The 25,003-nt window shown below is 41.9% G+C and overlaps 1 long non-coding RNA gene across 1 annotated transcript; it reads right to left on the reverse strand.

The window, feature by feature from the left end:
- Window positions 1-5,475: 5,475 nt before the first annotated feature.
- Window positions 5,476-25,003, reverse strand: LOC118163965. Its single transcript, XR_004749272.1, has 3 exons — window positions 24,901-25,003; window positions 22,200-22,327; window positions 5,476-5,654 (listed from the first exon to the last, which is right to left on the reverse strand). It is a non-coding gene; the product is annotated as an uncharacterized LOC118163965 (long non-coding RNA).

Consider the following 25,003-nt stretch of genomic DNA (forward strand, 5'->3'; position numbering starts at 1 on the left):
CTTTTTTTTTCATCTTCCCTCCTGATTAATTGTTTTCTAGACTAGGAGAGGATGGCCACGGAACATTGCAAACTGACTCAGGAATGGAACACATATGTGTTTCAGACTAGCAATGAAGCGGTGAAATCTGTTCAAAACTAGATTGTAGACTGTCTTATGGATGTAATTAAATGTATCAGCTGTTAGAAATATCAGAAAGATTACTTACCTGATTTTGTGTCTGTAGATGACCACATTCCAGCATTTCATTTTAGCTGTCCTCCACCACTGCTGGAGAAAGTCTCTTCGTTAGCCTTGCTGGTACCTTGCAATAGATAGCAAAAACAATCTCAGTTTAATCTACCTACCTACTTTACCACTGAAGCCAGAATTGTCAGGGACTATCCCTCATGGCATGGCTTAGTCCTCTATACACAGCTATTACTGGTAATAAACTGGCTCATCTCTAGATGAGACTTTAAAGCAAGAACAGTTTCCTAGCTAGCTTAACCCAAGCATACAACAGTGAGGATGATAAAGAGGTTTAGTTATTATGTGTGATAATAGTCAAACCCAGCTATTTTGTAGTGGTTTTTTGTTCAGTAGAAGTTAATGTTTATAAAGGAAATGTATATATTAGGTAATTTAGAGAGATGGAACAGAACCCTGAATTTGAACCAAATATGGTCATTGTAAAATAGTGAGAACTAAGGCTTTGGATGATAAGTGCTTTTAAATATGGGGTTTAAAATCTACAGTACTTTAAATTGTGCCTGTTAATAGAGGTAAATCTGGAGCCTGATTAATATGCAAATCCAGAACTGGAGATGGTTGTAGTTTGCAATAAGGCCCATCTTCAGCTTTTGCTTTGAAATTATAGACATAATTTGATTAGGTAACATTCTGTATTTATTTAATCCAGAAGTAGGTATTCAGTGACTAATGGCAGTGAGTGACTAGTTAGTTCACAGTAAGAGGTCTTTATTCAAATCCTCTTCTGGCATCAGACATATTGCCAACTAGAGAAATGTCCAACATCTGTAAGGCTGATGAGAAAACAAATAAGTCATACATGAAGCTAGTTATTGGCCACAACGGTGGGGAAAAGCCGTTGGCTCTCTCTCTAGAATGAGGTCAGACTGGGAAAAAAAAAAAAAAAAAAAAAAAAAGACTAAGTGGACTTACAGAGTACAGCAATATAATCTCAGTATCATATTTTGTGATGTTGCAACCAATAATGATCATGGTGATATAACATATTATTTCTGAAAGAAACCAAACTCCACAGTGCTTATGTTCTGCCAGAGCTATTCCATTCAGAGTAGTTACCTCTAACTTTTTTTTTCAGAATGAAGTCATAAATCAGACCATCTTGCATAAAACAATTTAGAAACTCTCTTCCTTCCTAGAAAATGCCTCTTGCCATTCTTGTAACTTGAATAAGTCACTGAAAGCTTCTTTTCAAACAGCACTTCCTTCCATTTGCTTGCTCATTTGTGGTTGAAGTATATTTATTCACTCCGTAGCTCTCATCCTGCCAAGGAGCAAACATGCAACACAGTCCTCTAAAATAAATGACAGAGCTACAAAAGGCAATTTCTGTTATCCCCATTGTAAATCTGGAGAGATCTACAAGTTGTTTTGGCTCTGTGTTCCTTGTTAGATGACGTCAATAGACAGCAAGGTACCTGAAATGATGTGAGGTCCCTAAACCTCTTGTTGGATATTACTTCCACTAATAAATGCAGACTCACACTAATATAAATGAGAATATAAAGAAATTCAAAACCTTGGTAAAGTGGGCCAAAGGATATTTCACTGTCATCGATAATTTCAGTGTCGCAGTTAAGCATATTTGGTAGAAAAGGAGGACAAGTAATCAGAAAGACAGAGCATGCACAACAAAGAGGTAAACCAGAGGTGAGCAAGGAAGGGGCTTAGAAGCATTCTATACCTCCACTGAAGTCCTCACACAAGCAAATTTGTTATTGACTTAGGACAGATTTAGGCCCATACTAGTCTCCTTCAGAAAGGAGGCATAAGCATACCTGAGATTTTTTTTCAAGCAGTTCCATTCACTCTCTGAATTTCACACGTGCACTGCAGAATAAGACATTATCCTCACCAGCGTAACCAACAGACACAAGAAAATCAAAAAGTGCAAGACACTTAACACGGAGAGATTGATATCTTTAGTGTTGTTTATGTTTGTGTTACTGCATAGCTTGATAGGCCACCTAGGTGTCCTCCAGAGTTTAAAACTAATACCTGATGGCAGCTGCTGCTCAGGTCTGTCACAAGCTGCCAGGACAAGCTTCCTGCATGATTTTCCAGCACAGGATGTAATATTGCCAAGGAGCCTCTGGGAAATGGAGCCAAACAGAGAAGTTTGGCGTCTATCAGGAATGATTACACAAGGCCAGGGATTTAGCTCTTCAGGGTTAAGGAATGATTTTCTATGGCAAGAACCTGTTTGTCATACAAAAAGCCTGAAACATATATTTGGTAAAAATTTTTGATGACAAATTTCTCACTTGCTAGAATCTACCTTTGATGATATGGAGTTGGAAAAGTTAGACAGAACAACTCCATTTTCAGAGACTTGGCATCCAAGCTGTTGGAGTAGCAAAAAGTTTCACAAGCAGCTTTGGGACATGAACTGCCTGTGGCAATAGGAACACTTCTCATCACTTGCCCTGCCATTCTCTAAGGATTTTCAATGGAAGTGCTGAAGGTGATGCCACCTGGCCCATCCAAGTGTTTCCCTCCTCCTATTTCTGTTGCATGTAATTCACAGTAAAGCTAAGTATGACAAACATGCACAACAGGTTCCGCCTCTGGGGAGCAGCCAGGGCCAAGTGACGGCTTGGCCTGAACACACCTGTGGTGACAGAGTTCGTCTGGAGGAGTGTTTCTGTGCCCCACACCTCCTTGGACCAAAACGCCCTCTTCCCTTTTCCTGCTGGCGGCCTTGCACTTTGATGAGCAAGGAGCAGACACATCTCTGCAGCAGGTGGACCAGAAATTGCCCAAGAGCAAGTGTAACGAGGTATTTCCACCTCGCACTTCTGTGGAAATCTTGTCTCCTAAGGTCAGTTTGGCCATGTACACAACCCTTGCCCTTTGCAGGGTGAGGAAGTCCAGGTCCCTGTGCAGCCCTACACCCATGGCTGCATCACATGCATCTGCCATCTTGGGCCTGGGGAGGCCTAAATGTCCCCTGGGCCTGTGGTTGATCTGCAGGAGGCTGCCCTGAGGGGACCAGCCTCTGCCAGCTGCCTTCACAAGCATACTAAATGATGAAGAAAAGAAAGCACTGTGGACACTTGGGAGGCGGATTTATGTGACCAATTGCAAGTGTAGTGCCTTCAAGCAGTTCTCATAGTATTAAATGAAAAAAAACAGTTCTTAAAAATTACAGGGCCTTTCCCTCAGGAAACCCTTTCCAAAGCAGGCAATAGGCTATTTGCATTAGCTTGTTTCATTCTCTTCCACGGCAGCAGGTTGCCTTCCACCACTGCCTGCTGCACGTTTGCTACCAGCAGGCAGAACTGCAACAGGCTTGGAAGAGGCGTTCAGTGCAGGAGGAACAGGAGCTCAAGGAGAGATGAGGAAGACTTCTGTGTCCCTTGATAAATGCCTGGGATGGAAAGGCAATGCTGCGCTTTGTGTGCTTGCCCAGGCAAGCTGCCAAGTGTAAGCAGTTCAGCTCTCTGACTAAGGGAAAGTAAACGTATCAGTAGGCCTGGTCATGGAAATGTGACCCTTCCAGAGTCACTTTTGCAAGAATGTTGAAAATAATGGAAACGTGGGTAGGAGTTGCTTGCTGAGGTGGGGTAATAGTGCCAGGGTGGTGAGGAGCCCATGAGGAATGCTGTCCTTGCTCTGGAAGGAACAGTCTGTACTCTGATTACGACAATAAAAGAAAACCCAGTATTGAGCATGAGGCTTCAGAAATTACAGCCCCATCACGTGCACCCAAGCAGATGCAAAACCCTGAAACCCAGCCCCTCCACCAACACAGATCTTGTCAAATAGTGACAGGAATGGCAATGCTGGGAATTGCCATTAGAAAGGTAAAAGGGCCCTTCTTGCTTTTGCCCTTACTTTCACCTTCTGCTTTTCTCTAGCTACTGCTTCCAGTTTGGGCAATGCTTTGTTGGCCTTTTGCCAACTCTCACATCATCTTTCTCCCTCTTCAGCCCATTGTAGGACCTCAGTTCTTGCTCTTGTGCTATTATGAGCTATTTGAATGGGCCAGAACAGGTACAGTCCCTCATAATTACACACCACTTCCCCACTCTGAGTGGTAGCCAAGACACTGTACTGTGCTGCTCATCACAGTGAGATTAAAAATAGTTTTATAACAATATGCAAAGCAGTGCTAAATCCCGTTCTTCCCATATTAAAAGCAGATGCTCAGACAGACTGAATCAGATTGAGCAAATTTATTGAGTTAATTTAGATGCATACAAGCTTCACAAGGACCAATTTGCATATGTGTTTAAATGAGACTGGCAGTAGTTGCAGGTTTAAGAAATTACTGTTTCAGTGTAGACCAAATGCCTTCTTGTACTGGGTCACAGTGGCCTTAAGATCCAGCCCTGATACCAGGGAAATCAGTGGAAATCTGAGTGGATAAGGAGAAGTTCAGACTCATTTCTGGACATCTATTCCAATCTGAAGAGTATATATGTAAAGAACTGCAATTCATTCTAGTACCAGGAGTTAGCAGAAATAGCCCTACCAATAAATAAATAAATAATCAAATAAATTAAAGCTTTAAAAATTTTCAAAGAAAAAAGAGAAAATAAAATGTTCCGACTATTAAAGAGGTTTTAGGTAAGCCTTGTTTTCCCCCCTTTCACTACCGTTCCCTGAAGTTTAAATCAAGAGGCTCTCAAAGTCAGGAAGCCAGACAGACTTCCAAAATATGTGGTGACGCTAAGGGGCCTGTGAACCGGAAACAGACATTTACTGTCTTCTTTCCCAATCCAATTCGCTCCAAGTATCTGTGGCTGATTTTCTGGGATTTTGGGTTATGGCCAGAAGACCTAACCTGAGAGATTGGGAGCATAAAGATCATGGAGGTCATGAGTCGCCTCTCCACCCACTTCTCTTGCAGGGAGAGTTTACAACACTGGCACTTTCACAACAGGAGAGAGGAAAAAAAATGAGGATGTTTTTAATCCATTAGACTGCTGCTGATTCAGTAATAATAAACATGAGTCTGTTTCCTTGATTATTCTGTACACAGCAAACATTTGTGTAATGTGTCAGTTAAGTACGTGCACTGTAAGGATCTCTCACTGATGTGTGTCTGCGTCAATAACAAATACATGAAAATGTGCCTTCGTGTGAATTTTTGTGTGCCTGCATGAGCAAGACAGAGAGCAAGAACCCAATTCCCAAGACTCTTAGTCATCCTCTGATCTTTATTTCTGAGTGTGATCAAAGTACCAGCCTTTGAGAAGACGATTTCTCTCTGCTACGATATTAAGGTCAGAAGATAATGCACTTCCCAACAGCCTACTAGGCATGATCGCTGTTCGTTATGTGTGCAGGCAGGGAGAGAGAAGTTTGTTGCTGGTATTGCTGCTGTTTTTGCTGTGTGTCTTGCTGTGTTACAGACATCTTGACTGGCCTCACTGATTTAACGATGAGTGTTTGTTGGCCTGCAAAATGCAAACACATTGTAAGACTGTTTGTATGCTAGCTAAACTTTTGCAGACAGTTTACATGCTAGAATATGTTCTTTGCACACATTGATGTGTATTCCCAAAGTTTATTTTCCTGTCTCAATGCAGAGACTTTCTTTTGCTCTTGTTTCACCTTAATATTGCAAAATACATTAATGTTGCCCAACTTCTAATCACATGAATAGTGTAAGGTCATTTACATGGCAGTGAGGCTAATTGATGTTTTGTTGAAGATACGCAGTTGCATTCAGGAAAAAAAAAAAAAAAAAAAAAAAAAAAAGGAGTGGACAATTGTACAGAAAGGTCAGTCTCTCATTTTGAAACAGTGCTTGTGTTTCAGAATTAACTTTATGCTTTTTTTGTTTTTGTTTTTTAAAGAGCTAAATAAGTTCAACACTAAATTGTTTATTTCAGATAAAACATTTCAGATCAAAGAAAAATTAAATATTATAGGTTTTCTATTTTGCTTACCTTCTCACAAAATTCCATCCTTCATTTTTTTCCAGCTCAGTAATGTTATAAAATATTTACCATTCACACAAATATATATCTCATATACTAATAGAAGGGGAAGCACTTTGGGAGTTCACTGAATCATTACTTTTATGCATCATTTTTATTAAAATGATAGTATATAGGAGAAAATAAAATTTGAAAGTTTAAACTGAAATACATGTGATAGCCAATATTGTATCATTACTTCATATTGATATGAAAATAGGAGTGACCAGATATAAAAAGAAAGACCAGGGAAAAAAAAAAATAATAATACTATTTTTTCTAGTTATTTTTCTTCAGGTATATTTGACCTCAACTATTTTTAATAAAATGTGATCCACACTTAGAGTGGTGATCTGTGTCTCTTATCTCAATCCCAGGCTACACCAGCACTCCAGGACTGGACTACTTCCATCTGAAGGATTTAAACATTAGATCTGAATGTTCAGTCCATTAGTACTCTGTGTTTTGCCTCTGTTCTTTTGAGTTGGTTAAAGCAGGAATGTAGATCTAAATATGGATTCAGAGCTTTAATACCAATCTGTCTGTATTTTGGCACTTTTTTTTGGGGGGGGGAGGATGATACCACAAACCAACAAACAAAACATAAATATATATATATATATATATATATATCACAAAAACAATAAAATTCAAAGACTGAAGTTTTAGCCCTGCTGAAGTTGATGGTGAAATTCTCAAAGATTTTAGTGGAGCCTGAACTTCATTCAAAATATTTATGTGATGGCAATGAGCTAAAACCTTTTTACAATAGCTTAAGAAGCCGTATCCCCCTCTACCTCAGTTTGCCTTTCCACTGATGCTGTGTCCAATAACGCATCATACCCAGATGTAGCATGAGGCTTCTTTTACTACTATGCTTCTCACTCTTGCCGCTCACTCACTAGTGGCTGCAGTTTCCTTTGCCTCTTCCCACAACCAGTTTCTGCCTTCCTTCACCCCGTGGCATTTCCTGTGCCAGGAAAGGACAGCTCAGACCTAGTCTCCTCTTCCAAACATCTCCTCAGGACTTCTCTCTTTCGGTCTGCAGTCCCCTGAACTTCATTTTATTCCCTCATTTAGAAGGTTAGCCCTAAACTCTAATTACTACAATATCTTCATGAATAAACAATATACAATAAGCTAAAAATGCAGTAAGGAAGTTTCAGGTTAGATGAAAACTAGTAATCTGGCAATTGCTAACATCTTATAAACGTTTGGGAGGCAATTTCTACTTCCAGATGTCTCTGAGTCTGTGAAGAGAGCTCTGTGCTGAGCTTTACTTTGCAAAATGACCTTCAGTCATAAAAAAATAAAATAAAAACAAAAAGAAAAAAAGAAAGAGTGGAGGCACTCTGAAGGTATATTGGAGCATCATGCTGTCACCATGTCCCAGGGAGCACAGGGGGCTTCCAGCAGAGAGGTCGGCTCCACACAACCCCAGCTCCTCCAAATACCACTGACCTAAAGTAACCCTTGCACTGCATTTCTTAGACATTGTTTAGGATTTGTGTGTGAGGATTTGCATGTGTTTCATGGAAGGTGTATGGGTTTGGGAAGACCAGGCACCAGCTGAGATGGGAATTTCCATGTGGCCCAGAAATCCTGCAATTTTTTATAACTTACACAGTGTCTGTCTGCAGCCAGCTGGACAACAGTCCCAGCTCCTTGGCACTTATGGCACATTTTTCCAGTAAGCTCTAATAAAATGCTTCCTATCATCCCATTTTATTGGAATGAGGAGGTTTCCCACAGAAAGTGTGCAAACTTGGCAAAACACAGTAAAGCCAATGTTATCCCAGCAGAGCAAACATGAAATAAACCTTTCTTATCGTGTAATAATCAAAGGGCTTTTCAGATGACTCTGACACTCCTTTTAGGTACAGTGGGATAATATGTTAGGTGCCAGACTGCCACATTTATCCTCAGTTCTCCTCTGAACTGGCAATAAGGATAAAAACTTTAATGACACTGTCCTTAGACATGGCTTTGCAATATGCTACATGTCTAGACTGCTGTAAAATTAGAAGGATTTTGTTTGAATGACTTGTTTATATGACTCCCATAATAAATAGCCTGAGTCTCCCTAGTTGTATTAAAAACACATTGGAGCAAACTCTATGCGTGATTACACCACTGCAAGTCCACCATCAGCTATCAGGAATTATTGCCTGACAACAGAATTCATTTTGCCATATTTGTAGTCATTGCGCCAAACAGAAATATGATTCCAGGGTGCCAGAGTATCAATGGGAAGAAAGCAGGATGAAGCCTAAGGCTTTCAAACTAGGAGGAGAGAGCTAAATCAGCTTTTGTCTTCATATAGTCCCATACTTCATCTGCAGCAGAGATGATGCTCAGGAAATGCAGGATATTAAAAGATTCAGTGAATGGCTCTCAGCCCAATGGAGAACAAATTGAAATGTAATTCCCCAAAACTGATGTGCCTGAAGCTTCAACCTGAGGAGGAACAGGCTTTGCAGAAGACCTGTGTTATCCCACAGGAGACGGATGATCCATTGGTGAAAATTTGGTATTTCTCAAGGAGCTTTCTCTGTAATTGGGCCAGGTGTCATGGAAAGAATACAGGGATGCTGTTCGTGTTTGTAGGGAGAAAGTTCGTGTGGCCAAAGCACGCCTAGAGTTGAAGCTGGCTGTGTCTGTGAGAGAAAACAAAAAGGGTTTTTTTAGATATGTGAATGGAAAAAGGAGAACTAAAGAATACATAGGGCCGCTCCTTGATAGGGAAGGTCTCCTCACAGACAATGACATAGGCAAAGCAGAGACGCTTAACGCCTTCTTTGCCTCTGTCTTCATTGCCGATGATGGGCTTTGGGACCCAGGGTGCCCCAAGCTGGAGGACCGGGACAGTGGGGATGACAAACTCCCAACCGACCCTGAACATGTGCGGGATTTGCTACTCCACCTGGATCCCTACAAGTCCATGGGTCCGGATGGGATTCATCCCCGGGTGCTGAAAGAGCTGGCGGACGTCATCGCGGAACCTCTCTCAATTATTTTTCAACGATCCTGGGAATTTGGAGAGGTCCCGGTAGACTGGAAGCTGGCAAATGTTGTGCCGATTTTCAAGAAGGGTCAGAAAGAAGACCCTTGCAATTACAGGCCTGTCAGTCTCACATCAGTGCCTGGTAAAATCATGGAGAAGATGGTTCTCGAACTTATTGAGGCGCACCTGGGGGACAAAGCAGTCATTGGTCCCAGCCAGCATGGGTTTGTGAAGGGTAAGTCCTGCCTAACTAACCTGATTTCCTTTTATGATAAGATCACCTGTATGGTGGACCAAGGGAAACCAGCTGATGTGATTTTTTTGGACTTCAGCAAGGCTTTTGACACGGTCTCCCATAGGATCCTACTGGACAAAATGTCCACCATACAGCTAAATAAAAACATCATACAATGGGTGAGCAATTGGCTAACGGGCAGGGCCCAAAGGGTTATGGTAAATGGGGCTGCGTCAGGCTGGCGGGCGGTCACTAGTGGGGTCCCTCAAGGCTCCATTTTAGGGCCGGTACTTTTAAATATTTTTATAAATGATCTGGATGTAGGAATAGAAGGTATTTTGAGCAAGTTTGCTGATGACACCAAACTTGGAGGAGTCGTGGACTCGAATGAGGGTGGAAAGGCCTTGCAGAGGGATCTGGATAGGAGAGCTGGGCGATCACCAACTGTATGAAGTTCAATAAGAGCAAGTGCCGGGTCCTGCACCTGGGACGGGGAAACCCTGGCTGCATGTACAGACTGGGTGATGAGACGCTGAAGAGCAGCCTAGAAGAGAGGGATCTGGGGGTCGTGGTAGACAGCAAGTTGAATATGAGCCAGCAGTGTGCCCTGGCAGCCAGGAGGGCCAACCATGTCCTGGGGTGCATCAAGCACGGCATCGCTAGTAGGTCAAGGGAGGTGATTGTCCCGCTCTACTCTGCGCTGGTGCGGCCTCACCTCGAGTACTGTGTGCAGTTCTGGGCACCACAGTATAAAAAGGACATGAAACTGTTGCAGAGTGTCCAGAGGAGGGCTACGAAGATGGTGATAGGCCTGGAGGGGAAGACGTACGAAGAACGGCTGAGGTCACTGGGCCTGTTCAGCCTGGAGTAGAGGAGGCTGAGAGGAGACCTCATCACAGTCTACAACTTCCTCGTAAGGGGGTGTCGAGAGACAGGAGACCTTTTCTCCATTAACACCAGTGACAGGACCCGCGGGAACAGGGTTAAGCTGAGGCAGGGGAAATTTAGGCTTGACATCAGAAGGGGGTTCTTCACAGAGAGGGTGGTTGCACACTGGAACAGGCTCCCCAGGGAAGTTGTCACTGCACCGAGCCTGTCTGAATTTAAGAAGAGATTGGACTGTGCACTTAGTCACATGGTCTGAACTTTTGGGTAGACCTGTGCGGTGTCAAGAGTTGGACTTGATGATCCTTAAGGGTCCCTTCCAACTCAGGATATTCTATGATTCTATGATTCTAATTCTTCTCTTCTAGGCTTTGGCTGCCCTGACCTGACTGCACTCAGCCTTACTCAGTCTTGCAGATTAAGCAGCTCAAGTCTGTCTGGTCCTTGAGGAGAAAGCAGCTGGAGGCCCCAGGTACCAGTCACATGTCAAAAAGAAAAAGCTGAAGAGTCAGGGGCTGAGTGTGAAGGAGATGGAAATCTGTTCAGCCCTGTTGTCCCAGCCTTGTTTAAGCAGACAGTCAACTTCTACTTTACTATTTATTTCGACGTGGAGGGATTTTCCCCTAAGATATTTGCTCAGAGCTCAAGGTCCCTGTGCACTGTGAGATAGCTTCTGATGTGCACAGCAGGATGCCCAGGAGAATTTAATGCTAACTCTAACTGCATTTCACAGGCAAAATCACACGATTTTTCTTTCCCTGTGTCAGGATCAAGGTCTCTTGGAGTAACTGACTCAAACACCTGAGTCTGTCACAAGCAGGCAGGTCTCTGCACCCTGAGGCTCACCCCAAGGGCTCCAGAAGGGCTGCTGAAATGCTGATGAAAGTATTTTTACCTTTGGTCAGCAACAGTTTTGCCCCAGTATCACCCAAGCAGACACAGCTGTGCATTTTTCAGCAGCTGGCATCTCCCCAGCTTTGCCTCCACCTGCACAAAACAGCTGCAGAAGCTGCAGAGAGCAAGGAGGTAAACAAGGCTGAGGAAGACAACTAGGTTGAGAAGCTGTTTCAGTAAGGGACTTTTCTCAAGCTTGAAAAACACAACTTGCTGAACTTCAGAAGGGTGCAAGCTGAGGGAAGAAACCTCAGTTGATGGCAAAAGATTGTGTTCCAGATGCAGGATGACAAACTGTCACTGCAGCAGGTCAGGATGACACGGGCCACCTTCCAGGAAATCTGCAGGAAGCACAGCACTGAGCTGCAGAGGCAATGCAGAGGCAGTACAGTAATAGAAAAACTCTCTTATCTCTTCAAAAGCATGTACTTCTGCCTACTTCTAACCAGGTCAGCTCAGGCAGGTTGCCTGTGAGGCCACTGGGATAAAAGCAAGGGGAGATCTCTCCTTTGGGTAACAAGGCCTGTTCACTGCTGTAGCAGATGTATTAGTGTTATGGCTGGTTGCTCTGGAAATGTGTCCACATTAAGGCCTTTGGGAATTACCATCACTTCTTTTTGGTGAAGAAAGCTCAGTGTGTGGTTGACAACAGTGTGTCAATCTTCAGAGGTTTATTCTCACACCTGCAGAAATTCAGGCTTTGACGATGCTGTCTTGAACCCAGTACAATGCAGGCTGCCCTCACACCCAGTGCTGCCTGTGAGCCTGTCCTTGCCTTGATCCCAGCACACTGGGTGTGTGTCAGTGGGTGAAGTGACTGTACTCTTGACCCAGAGGTGTGGTTGCACACCTGCCAATGTGCCAAATCGAGTGTGACAGTGCAGACAGTGCATGTTAAGCCCATCTGCATTGTTTCCGCCAGGTTTCTCTCTCAGCACGGAGATGGTAACTAACCACTGAGCATTCACAAGGAGCAACTTTCCTAAATGCTCCTCACCTGTGACAGCTGGCCATGGGAGCCACCAGGTCCACTGCAATGGAGAGACAAAGCTGCCATCTCTCCAACGCGAGTTGCCATCGCCTGACTCGGGCATTACAGGGTGGAGGCCAGCTGGTTAGGTAAACCACCTTCAGCTTAGATGTTTACTTTGTCTTAAAGAGGGTAGAAGTGGTTATAGCTGGTAAGTCAAGTTGAATGAGTAGCATGTCTGAGTGTCATAGAGGTGTGTGCTTAGCTGTAGGACTGGAGTCCTGCTCTGCCTTTTGACCATGCTCCTCTACATGCACCTATGCTTGGCTTTACATGTGCGAGTACAAGTCAAGAAGCTAATATGAGATGGAGAAAATAAAAGGCCGTCCTTGCAGGTGCACCTCTGTTATCCCAATACAACCAGAGAGTGCTAAACAGCACAGCACTTAGCTGACATCCACTTGGAGCCAGGCCTCAAGAGTTTTAGGTGTGGCATCTACAAGCAAGTATTCTTCTAACTGAAGTTCGCTGTAATGCTCCAGTGAGATTACCAATGACAAGGGAAGGAGAGAAACTGGATTAACAGCTGCAAATTTTCTTCTTAAAGAGAAGATCGTCTTAATGATAATCAAAGCCTGGGAGCAGATTGCAGGCTTTGGGGGGATCTGGAATATAACGGTGACACCCAACATTTTTTGCATTAGCCACAGCTTTTTAAAAGAAGTCATTTTTTCTTTCTGGGATTCTGCATCTGGATACTTCAGGGCATTTTTACTCTGCCTAATTTTGTGCACCTAATTTAGTCACCAACGTGACAAGACTATCTCCACAGACTGTCTTTACCATTAACGGAGAGACAGACTGGTTCTTCTAGAATAGTTTAGAGAACTAGTTTTCCTTGTGTACCTCTGCATCCCTCTGAGCTACCTCCTAACTGTAGAGGGATCATGTAGCCTCATAAGTTGTGGATTTGAGTCAGTGTCTACATTAATGTGATGTAAATAAGCCCTTCTAGGCCCATTTCAAACCCACTTCATAGATTTCTTGCTCTGTATTTACATTAGTGCTTGTGAGATCAAAATTTGGCGTAGCTTTCATCTTCACTCTGGCACCTCTCAGTCTTCATCAGAAGGCTGCTGGTGGGTTTGGTTTTTGTTTTAATGTCAGTGCACTCATTTTTGATTTTTCGGTTTGAATGGATGTGAGCATTGGCTTCTTTGAGACATCTGAGAAGCTTCTCCATCAGTGGGGGCAGCCTCAGCAGACTCTGCACTTTGCTTTCGCTTCCCATCCCCATGCCTCAGTGCAGCACCAATATAAATTCATCACATCACATTTACTGAGGCAACTGCAGAGCAATTACACTAATCCTGAAATCCCCTTGGTGGCATAAATATGTTTAAAGCATATTTATGCTGTACTACATGGCTATATTTATAAATAGCATGACTAGTTCTCCCAGTCTACTCTCAGGAGTAACAGATGCACTAGGGGAAAGAGAGAAGTTTAAGCACAGCTGAACTGAGACATGTCTTGTTGTTCATACACATGCTTTTCTGCTACAAATTCACCCAAGCTAATGGACTTACACCAAAGGCACGTGTGCCCCATGGTGGTTATGGCTTGTGAAAGGCCAAGGCCACAGTGCAGGTGGGGAAAGCTCTGCACAAGGTGATGTTAGCAGTCCCAGAGGGATTTACTCTGTCACAGCAATGCCCTTCTGCCAGACAGCTGACACATCTGAATGCAGGGTTGATTTGCTTCTGGTTATGCACCACCAGGAGACAAGCATGCAGCTCTGTCAGCTGGAAGAAGGTGTCTGGAAGCCCAATGTCCTGGGCAGGGGGACTATTCTGAGATCAGCACATGCTGAATCTCTGAGTGCACCCAACAAATCATGGCTTTAATCCTCTACTTTTAGATGAGGAAAGGTGAATACTGCCATGCACCTGGAGCCCATTTGGCCCTCCCAGTTGTTGCAGAGGCATACTTATAATTAGGGACCTAGGAAGTTGAGTGACCCCAGAATCCCTGTAGCTCTGTAATACATAGGGAGGTTCAGAAGCTCTGTGCTCTTTCTGGACTTGTCCCCTTACATATTTATGCACAAGCTCCCCAGATGAATGGATACAGAGAGAAGTGGCCTTTCTGTAGCAGATGAAAACAGCAAGGAGCAAGCAGTAATTGGTGATGAAGGTCCAGCTAACCCCACAGACACATACCTGGGTACCCACAACTCCTTCATGAGAACAAACACTAGAATTGTCAGCTGATACTGCAGTTAGTGCCAAGCATTAAATGCTCACAGAAACAATCATTATTTGTTAATAATGACTCCCATTTCAGTTAACATACAGTTTTTGAGCACAGACTGAGGTGAATTTATGGATTTATTATAATGTGTTTCACAGTTCATCTTAATGGAACTGACAAACTAGGAAAACTAGATCATTCAAATTGTCTTCAGAGAATTTGTTGTCTAAATGCAGAACTTACAGGGCTGGCTATCTAGTGGGCTTTCACAATAGGACGTGAATTGGTCATGGGAAAAAAAATACACCAAATAAAACCGTTCTTCTTAAAATAATTATTGTTTTGTAATGCAGTGTATGCCAAGTAATCAGCAAGTTTTATGGTAAAAAAATAGTAATGTAGGTAATACATTTTTTTGTGGACAGTGCCATTATTATCTTCATCACACTGCAAATCAATACACTGCAAATGCTTGAAAAAAATGGTAAGAAGTTACAAGTAAGACACTGAATGAAACCTGAGAGGTTTGGTGTTTCCTTCTGGTTCATTCACAGGCTTTCTGTGGGACCTAAAAAACAGTGAAGATTTTCTTGTTATCACTATTTCCCCTCTGTAAAATGGAGATAGTAGTATTTCCCTTCTTTCCGAAATCTTTTTTGCGTTTCTTTTCAATTTAGTTTGGAAACTTCTTGAAACTGGGAATGTATCTAATCGCATATTATGTATTTATCATGACAAATGAGGGATCTCTAGCAACCACAGTACAAATAGCAGAATGAAGAAACAAACAAGAAAAGGGCGGGAAAAATCAGGATAACCGAGAAGAAAAATGAAAGAAAAGGTACTCCTAGTTAAAAATAAATTAATAAATAAAATTGAGAGAGGTAAGTCAAGTAAAGGGTCATGGAATTTGGCAAAAGAACTTAGCCAAAACAACAAGAAGAGAGAAAACAGACAAAAATAGACAGAAATATCAACAGAGCAAAACCCCAGAACCAGAAAAACAGTGTGATGAGGAAACGGGGGATTGAGACAGAAGATCCAAGGCACTGCAGACTAGAAAAAGGATGAAAGGCAAAAAAATATTTAAAATGTTAAAAATATTTTTAGGATGGTCATAGACTGAACTCAGATAATAAGGGAGAAAATTCAATATAAAATTACCTCTCAGTCCCTATGCAAGGATTCCACTTTGCATACTCTGAATATCCAGAACATTCAGTGAGTCTGTTGCAATTTGAGTGTCTGGGGATATAGAGTTGGGCCAAGTGTTGGGTGCACTTGGGAAAAACACACAGGGCCATGCCCAGAGCAATCTTATGGAGGAGTGGTGTGATGTCAGCATTGCCTTGGGAAAGAACAATTTCTTGCAGATCACTGAAAATCAAAAGTGCTTTCCAGGAAGCAAAAACCTGGCCAACAAAAAAAGAACACAATCATGCATGAATGATAAGCAAATACAATTCACTTTCAGACATGTAGCTTTGAGTCACAGAGGAGTGCATGCAACCTTTCTTTTTTATGACTCAAAATACAATGGGGTACTTGCAACATTACATAAAGTCTGGAGTCCATCTTGCATGCCATTTTTCCCATGGAGTTTCAAGCATGTTAGACCTATTCCTTAGATTAGCAGCTTTTCTGACGACAAAAAGCAATCCAGTAGTAAAGGCTAGACATTTTTAAAATTCAAATCATGTTGTGACTTTGCTCTTGGGGCCTGTGTCTTTCTTTCTTGAGAGGTGGCAAAACACAAATTTATGGGGATGTGTGTAAATGAAAGGGAGAGGGGGCTGGAAAACACTCACATTGTTTATCAGTAAAGATGCACCAAGAACAGCTCAGGAAATCTCCCGTCCCATGTCCCCAACTGTTATTTTACATCAGAAGATTTGCAGTCCAGTTTGCTGGGGCTTGGATTGTGCATTACATGGATGACCTTTGCCAAACAAGTTAAAAGAACAACAAGTAAAATAGGCCCCAGTAGGTGTGATTTTCTATGTTTAGTTTTTGCCCAATTCATTTCCAAAATAAATACAGCAGTAATACTATATTTATGGACTGGAACCACCAGTACTGTCTCATGAATGAATTCAATCACACTTCATCACCGGGCTGAAGTATGTATTCTACATACATATAATTTAAACACCACATGTATTAAGAAACCCTTTCCTACAAAGCAGAACAAATGAATCATGAAATCCATCAAATGAAGCATATCTAGATCATGCACATAAAGAGCTCGGCACAAGGAATTCTTGTTTGATATGCTACTGAAATAAAACCAATTCTATCACCAAAATATCTTTATTACTTGGCTACTAAGAGTTTTAAAATATTCATAGAATCGTAGAATATCCAGAGTTGGAAAGGACCTACAAGGATCATCGAGTCCAGCTCCTATTCATCTTGTTCCATCTATCGCCTTCTCTTAACAGAAACATCTTGGGCTTTTTTACATCTTCATGCAATGGTGAAATTTCCAATGAACAAACATCTCCTGTATTAATGTAAGAGAAAGGTTATTTTTTGATATTGAAAACATGAGCAATGTAGAAGATTTGACTTCTGTTGGGGGAGGGGAAGAAAGCAACCACACTAGAATGAGTATTTTTATCCTGATGTACCACAAAATAGAAGTACCAGTAATAACTAAATCAGTTTTCAACCTCATTTATATTGTAATCACAATTAAAGTAAACTGTTGTAACTGAGGTTTCAACCATTCTGAATACTATTAAACCAAAGTTTCATAGTGATGTAACTACACTGGCTTTAAGTAAATCTAATTACACCTCTGTCAGTTTTTAAGTATAAACAAGTCCTTGGTGATGACATTAGTGAATCTCCCACATTATGCCAGTGAACACCACCACTGCTCATTCCTGAGTCACTGTGCCAGCCCACCTCTGTGCCAGGGGAATAATCCTTGGAGCTGTGGCTGCAGCTGGAGGCCAAGATGTTGTATTCAAGCCTTCAGAGAGGTATGACATTCCAATGAAATGTTGGGAAATGTCCATTTGATACAGGTTTCTGCCTCAGTGAAAGGGCTAAATCCAGCACAGGAGTTTGAGATACAGCTCTGATTTCCACATAGTAAACATTTAAAGCTGGTGCTGAGATGTCTCTTCTTAAATGCGATCTCTGCGATTTCTTCCTGAAAGATGTTTTACTTATTTTTCATCTCATTCTATCATGCTTCATATTTTGGGAGTGAATCACTGACATCCAGCAAAGTACGATTTTTACTAGCATTGCTTGAGCCTTAGATCGGCAGCTCAGGTCCACATGCTTGACCAGGCACAGTCTTTTAAGAGATAATGGTCAGGCTCTAAACTCATCAGACAATAATCTAATGAGTTGTCCAAATAAAAGCTATAAAGATATAGATAAATAGCATGTATACACATTCTCATTATTGTAGACTAGGAGTTTTTGTTTAAGATTGCAAGCCAAAATGCACAGGGAGAGGCTATACATTAGAAAGTATACAAATTATACTATAGAAAGGCAGTAAACAGTTTGGTAATCTACTCTGCATCAACTTTCAGTCTGATAGAGCTTCAAATAACTGGTCTTCTCTACTTGTCATTGGAGGGGGACAGATAATTGATGATGTGGTTATATTTCTTCTGAAGACTTGGGGACAGGCACACACAGATTCGGCACAGACCATTTTTACATGAGTCAGGTTCTTATAAGTCACCCAGAGTTGCTTCTCATAGACCAGAGAAGGGTAGCTTCAAGTTAGGTGAACACTGAGCTCTCAGTGAGCTCATTCCCAGACCTGTAGGAACCATACAGCAATCCATGCCCTTATCAGTTAAGTATTTTTTATCAAGGGAAGCCATCCGAGATCACACAGCCTTGGAAGAAAGGTCCCAGTCAGGTTTCTGAAGAAAAGTCAAAGTCTAAGAGAAAGGGCTGGGAGCTAGGAAACATACTGAGGCTAATCTCTACAGCTATGGGAGAGAGTATTAAAATGTACAGGAACAGGTACAAATTAACTTTTGGCAAGGAGGCAGAAAAGCCTCTGGAATATACCAGAGGATTTCATCAGGATAAACCTGAACAAGAACTTTTTAAGCTCAAGAGCTCAAGGCAAAGGTAGGTTCATTGTGTGGGAGAAGAGACAAAACTGTACCACAGTTTTCTGGGAAGAGAAGACAGTACTCTCATGCCTTTTTGGTGAGGAAAAAAAAAAAAAAAAAAAGGTAAATCCATGGTGTGTGGGTGAAGTGCAAAGTTCTGCAAGGTTCCCTTTAAGTTTCACAAAGAAATGAGTATTTCTGGAGCCCCAGCTCTGAACAAATACTCTAAAAAATTTGTCTGTAATTCCTACCTCTTGCAAATATGTGGAACATTTGTATACCAATTTAAAAACTCTCCCATAACCTAGAGGAAAAGTGAGTACACCACAGCGATATTTAAAGTACATTGCAGAAAACTACCAGAATTTCAACAGAGCTGGAATTAGCCTGGTAGACCTGAGCAGATTAGTCATAGCCAGCTGGTTTTCAACTCCATCCCATGGAGCCCATACAAGATTTTCTATTACCTAGGCAAAACTCTGCCTCCCATTATCCGAAATAACAATAGCTGACTGTATGTGGAGCCCTTAACATGTCATGGCAAAGTGTCCTCCTGTTATAACTTTGGATCAACCAATGTCATCAAGTTTTAAAACAACTTAAAGCAGAAGCACCAATAGCTTGGAGACACGAAGCTTAAGTGGAAGATTTCAGAGCATCCCCTGGACTGATCCAGTACAACTATACTAGTTAATTACACAGCGTCAGCACTGTGGACTGGGGTGCTGGGACTTGGTTATGCTATTAAAGCATTACAAAGGTCCCTGGCACAATTTTAGCCCAGGCCTGCTAGCATTGCTCAGGAGTCAGCATGGGTCAGAGCCCCAGGGCTTCAGGCCCTGCTCCTGGGGATGGGGACATGCAACACAGTGGCTTTGGCCAGAATGTGCCACAGAGCTGGAGATTGCCCCAGCACCACTCCGCTCTTGGGTTCAGATGTAGCCGTTCAGTCCTCCAATGTGATTTCTTGAGGCTTCTGCATCTCCACTGTCTTGGGTGCTAAGTCTGCACTGTGTGTGTGAGAAAAGGGTTTAAAGACATTTGATTCATCTTAATGAGGTACAGACTTACTGGGAAAAAAAAAAAAAAAAAAAAAAGAGAGAGAGAGAGAGAGAAGAAAAGTTTTCAGAGATAGAAAACATTGTTTCCTGCCTGCTTTAGCCTCAAGTCCTTATAGGATGAAAGTTGCATTTATGCTGTATTAGATATGGAAGCAACATGCAGATAAGAGATCTGTGTCTCTTCCAAGACAAAAATGTGCTGGCTTCAGCCCTGTACATTGTAGCTCTTACAGTAGATCAAAAGTAACTTAAAGTAGGGGCGATGGCTTTCTGACAGCACAGATCAAACCTCCAGACTCTTTTTATTAGTCCCATGGTTTTGAGCCACTTCAGGTCAAAGAGACACCGAGATCGTCTTGTCTCTGCTGCTGGCAGGCATGGGGAGAAGGAACTTCCTCCCCAACCTGATGGGAGGCAACATTTCACAGCTATGCACTGAAGCTGTGCTCAGATTTTAGGGATTTGCTTATTGCCTCATGCTGAAGTACACGAAAGGATCAGATGCTCTCAGTGAACCAGGTTCCTGTTTTGAAAGACAGAGGAAAGTACACAGCAAGACATAGATAACTTATCTGTGTTTGTAGCAAATTTTCTTTTTTTTCTTTTATATTATATGGGCAATAAAAAACTATTTACAAGGCATACAAACTTCAGTTTATAGCTAGAAAGATGTTTCTCTCTGTCTGCGTTGTCTCCGCAAGTGTCAAAACAGACTTGTATTTCATACCAATAAAACATGAATTTCATGCCAAGAACAGCAAGAAACAAAACAAAATGAAGCTATTTCCTCAGAAAAAAAATAAAATAAAATAAAATAATAAAAAATCTGACTCTTACAAATCTGCCTCTGATCCTGTAATTGGGCTGGTGGGACCAGACACCATGGGAACCCGTACAGCAGTCTGCCTGTGCGGATCCATTCCAGTAGGCCCCCCTGTAGTCTCCAGACCATACTGGGAGGGTGCTTCTTTCCCCTGATTAGTTCCTTACTTCTCAAGTGTTCCAGCTCATTTCAGAGAGTGAAGGGTTGTGAATTTAGCCCAGAGTGTGAAATCCAGAGTTATTGCTAGAGCTGGTTAAAAATTTTTCCAATGGAATGTTTTTTTTCCATCAGAAAATGCCATTTTGTCAAACCAAAACTGCTCTCTGAGGCATGTTGATTTTCACAACCTTTTGTTTGGGGGAAAAAAATTGGGAAGAAGTATTGTGAGAAGGTCAAAATATTCCATTTCAACATTTCTGGAATGGAAGCTATGGGGGAGGAGGTGTTTTGCAAAGCTACTTTTAGTTTCAAACTGTAATTTGCTTTCTGTCACAGAAAGAAGAGTATTGTGATAGAAGGACTTTTTTTTTTTTTTTCAGTCATGGCAATTAATTTGTTTTCATTCTAGTTTAAACCAAAGTAAATGTTAATTTCGTAGAACTCCTATGGAAACAGAAATTTCTTGTTCTTTCACAGCATTAGTTAGGGCTATATTACAGCTTTGTGAATTTATTGGAGATACACTTTATCCATCAATCTTTGCAACAAGTGTTTAGATAGTTATTTGATCCTAGCAATTTTCTTGGTTAAATGAAAACCAACATTCATACAACAACACTTGGCTTGAATAAATGGTCACAGATAATGAACAATAAAAACATAAAACAGGCAAATGTGACAGCTGATTGTGATTTGTCATAGTATTCTTGTACAGATTTTAAACCGGTCAGATAGATTTCATGCTTGTTAGCTCTGAAATGAAGATAAGTAGTAGATCTTAATATATTTTGAGTAATGTTTTTAGATACGGCCCTGCTTCAGCTAGAAAACTAAACTTCTAGTTAGGTTCATCCCAGCTGCATAAGAATGTGCTGAATTAAACAAGGTCTTTTTTTTTTTTTTTTTTTTTAAAGAAAAAAAATAATAATAATAAAATATTTTGTCTTCATTTTATGTCCTTAGTGCTCTTATTTTCCTTTTGTCACTTGATGTTCTAAGTCTGGTAAACCACAGAGAGCATAGGTCTGTCACTCGTGAATAAAAGGATTAAACACTCAGTTTGTTATCAATGCTCAGGCCTTACAGAGATTTTTCCATATTTATGCTTTTCTAGCCATAATCTCCATACTTTTCTCTTGAACAATTAAACAATCCAGAACTGTGTGTTAACTTACAACACATTTGCACATCTAAAAGGGTGTTGAAAAACTAAGGGATCAAAGATGTTAGAGCATATTGTGGACCTAAAACAAAGAGTAGCACCATTTGCTTGATCCTCTTAAATTTCTAAAAATATCTGCTCCTTTAATAAGAAAGTAGTGTGACTCATAGGAATCTAGAAACGTGGCTTTAGTAGAGACGTATTGCCAGCGCCTCGTGGGCAGAACAGATACGCCCAGCTCCCAGAGAGAGGAGGTGCCATCATCACAAGGGACGGCCTCTCCTTCCGCCACTCCTGCTGGCCCAGTACCAACATGTCAACAACTTTCAGGCCTGTCTGGTTAGTCCCTCAAAATCGTGAAGGGGAGTGGTGGGTGTTAAAAACTTCTGGCTGACAAAAAAACGATGAATGTCAGGTCCTTCTTTTGCTTTATGATCTTTGAACTTAATTCTTAAAGGCCATCTGAGATCAGTTATTCACCTCACCAACGGATGGGGGTTTGGTGTGGGAGGAGACACTATCAGAAAACATCAAATGTCCCCACTTCTTCAGATGCATTCTTCTGCATCATTTGCGGATGCAGAGGTGGTGACTTCTGTCACATGTACCTTGCTAAAGAAGAGCACTAAATCTTGACTGTGATCAACAGATTATTATTCTTTTTTAAAGAAGTAACGCTAGCTCCTCAGGTAGTATAAAGCATCCTGAGCCTAGCTATTCTTTAAAGGTTATGAAGATAAAAGAAAAGAAAACATCATAGTTCAACTCAACTGGAGAAGGACTGGGCCCTAAGGAGTGCCCTATGTTATTTGGCCCCTCATTTTAATGTGTGAATTATAAAGTGTAAGACAGATCAAATCCAAAATGTTTGTTTTGATGGATGAATTAGAATACCTGTGTATACGAATTCAGTATCACAATTTAAAGAAAGCTTATGTATATCCTTTTATGAAGTATTCACAGGATGAAATAATCAACTATTGTAGTTTAAAAAAAATAAAATAAAAAATTTCTTCAGAGTATGAACTGTGTTACAGTTTATAAACAGCATAATGTAACATTCTTCATCAGGCATTTATAGAGACAATAAAAGCTACAGGAAAAAGGCTTTACTCAGAGCTTAAACACATACTCTGTGCCTTCCAGGTTGCTTTCAGACTCTTCTTGCTTGTGCTGTCACGACAGCCTTCTATTCCCTCTTCCTGTGGCCCAGCATTGGCACAAATCCCCTATTTATGCCTCCATTTGGTGCCAGCTTCAGAAAATGACTTCTTCAACCCTCCTTAGTTTCACCACTGTCTGCATGTGGACACTGTTCAGAGGTACAAGTGTAGGGACACAATCCTAACAAGCAGCAAGGGGTACATATAAATTGTAGTTGCTTTGTCTGACAATTTCCTGGACTCGGATGTTAGTTCCTCAGTTGATGTTCTGCAACTTTTTTTTTTTTTTCTTTGCTTGTTTTTAATTTAGAAGAATGGGCTAGAGTGACCCTTTCCCTCCCTTTTTTATGGCCTATTGCCATTTGGATTCCTAGGCAATGGATGAAGTTCTGTGATCTGTTAGAAACCGTATTTTTCAAATAACATTGTCTCTTCTACACAACAGCCATCTATGTCAAATGCATAGCTCAGTGGGCTGCTGCAGTTAGATGGAGAATACGGTGGTGTCAATTGCTTGAGCTTTTCTACCTTATTTACAAGGAATGTTCCTTCTTTTCTTTTAGTTTCTGAACACAGCAGACATTAAAATGAAAAATAAGAAGGGAGCAGCTCAGTGGCTGTGTAGACATGCCTTTGATCAGGCATGGACAGGCTGCTCCGCATGGGCTGCCAGGCAGCTGGACCCGGACCAGCTGAGCACAACAGCATCCTCAGAGGGGCAGCACAGAAGAGCTCAGACTCTCCTCCCAGGCCAGCTGGGTGCACAGGTGGAAAAGCACCAGCCAGGGGCACCGGGCTATGTAATCGTGCCCTGAGTATTCTCCTGCCATGCAGGTTTGTTTTCCAGTCAGCCTTTTGCCCCAGGTGCTCTCTCAGATGTTCTCAGGACATGCTCATAGTGTTGTTCTGTGTCCGTGATACTTCTGTCCCTCTGATACTCCCCTTGGCTGCTCCAGCAAGAGCTGGCACACACAGCTGCATCCATCAGTGCCAGTGTTTTGTTCCCAGAAATCCTTTAAGGTGCAGTGGTGTCTGTGAGCTTCAGTGAGAGGGGGGCTTGCAGGCACTGCTCTCCTTCCTTCCCTGTCTCCAAGCAGAGCAGACATTACCTGCTGCCTCGTTAGCCCAAATGGCAGAATCGCTTCTACACCCACCACCCTTAACGAGGCCTAACCCAGCTCACTATAGTGATCACAGCTGACACAGCTATGGTGTACCCTTTATCCCCAAAGTGCTCACTGATCTCAGCTCATCATCTGCATCCTTGTGTATCAAATGCTCCTGACCAAAGTCCCAGGTCCTCTCACGATGTTAGTGGGGGCCTATGTAGGAAGAGCTGACTTTTAGGATGCGCCTGTAAGTGGTAAGACAGGGACCCCTGAAATGTAGTCAGGACTGCCTAATGATAAGGTCAGAGGCAGTAGGCAAGACCAAGGCAGGATGTAGAAGGAAATATTGTGTTTCATTGAAAGTTAGGGATAAAAAACTTGGCCTATTTGTGTACCATAGAATCACAGAATGGGTTGGGTTGTAAGGGACCATAAAGACCGTCTACCTCCAACGTTCTGCCATGGGCAGAGATGCCACCCACCAGACCAGGTTGCTCAAAGCCCCATCCAGCTTGGCCTTGAACACTTCCAGAGAATGGGCATCCACAACTTGAATGTAAACTGGATTTATCCCACAGAAAAAGAAAAATATTTCCTTTCTTAGCATGCTCATTTTTGTTGTTATTCTTATAGGCTCGTGGTGCAATTTAATGCACAAATCTGTGTCCTCCTGACCTTTAGAAAAGGTACCACTTTTAGTCAAAGAAGTGCATTCTACGACTTGCACCGAAGCCTCCCATCCCCGCCTACGCTCACACTCAAACCTTCTGCAAACAACGTGGCATTCAGAAGGAATCTTCTCTTTGGTAGAAAGTTTTCCACAATTACATAAGTGAAGCCTGTGAGCTGATGCGGAGGTAGCTGAAAATGTGAGAGTGAGATTTACAGTAATATAATTAGCTCACTTACAGTAAGAGGGAATGATCTTTCCCGCGTTAGAGCGAATGCCATAGGAGCCTCCCGCTACTTCTTCCGTGAGTCACATTTCCAGAGGCATTTCTAAGAGCCAGCC

The sequence above is a fragment of the Oxyura jamaicensis genome, chromosome 3 (genome assembly GCF_011077185.1).
Source record: "Oxyura jamaicensis isolate SHBP4307 breed ruddy duck chromosome 3, BPBGC_Ojam_1.0, whole genome shotgun sequence".
In the NCBI taxonomy this organism is placed as follows: Eukaryota; Metazoa; Chordata; class Aves; order Anseriformes; family Anatidae; genus Oxyura; species Oxyura jamaicensis.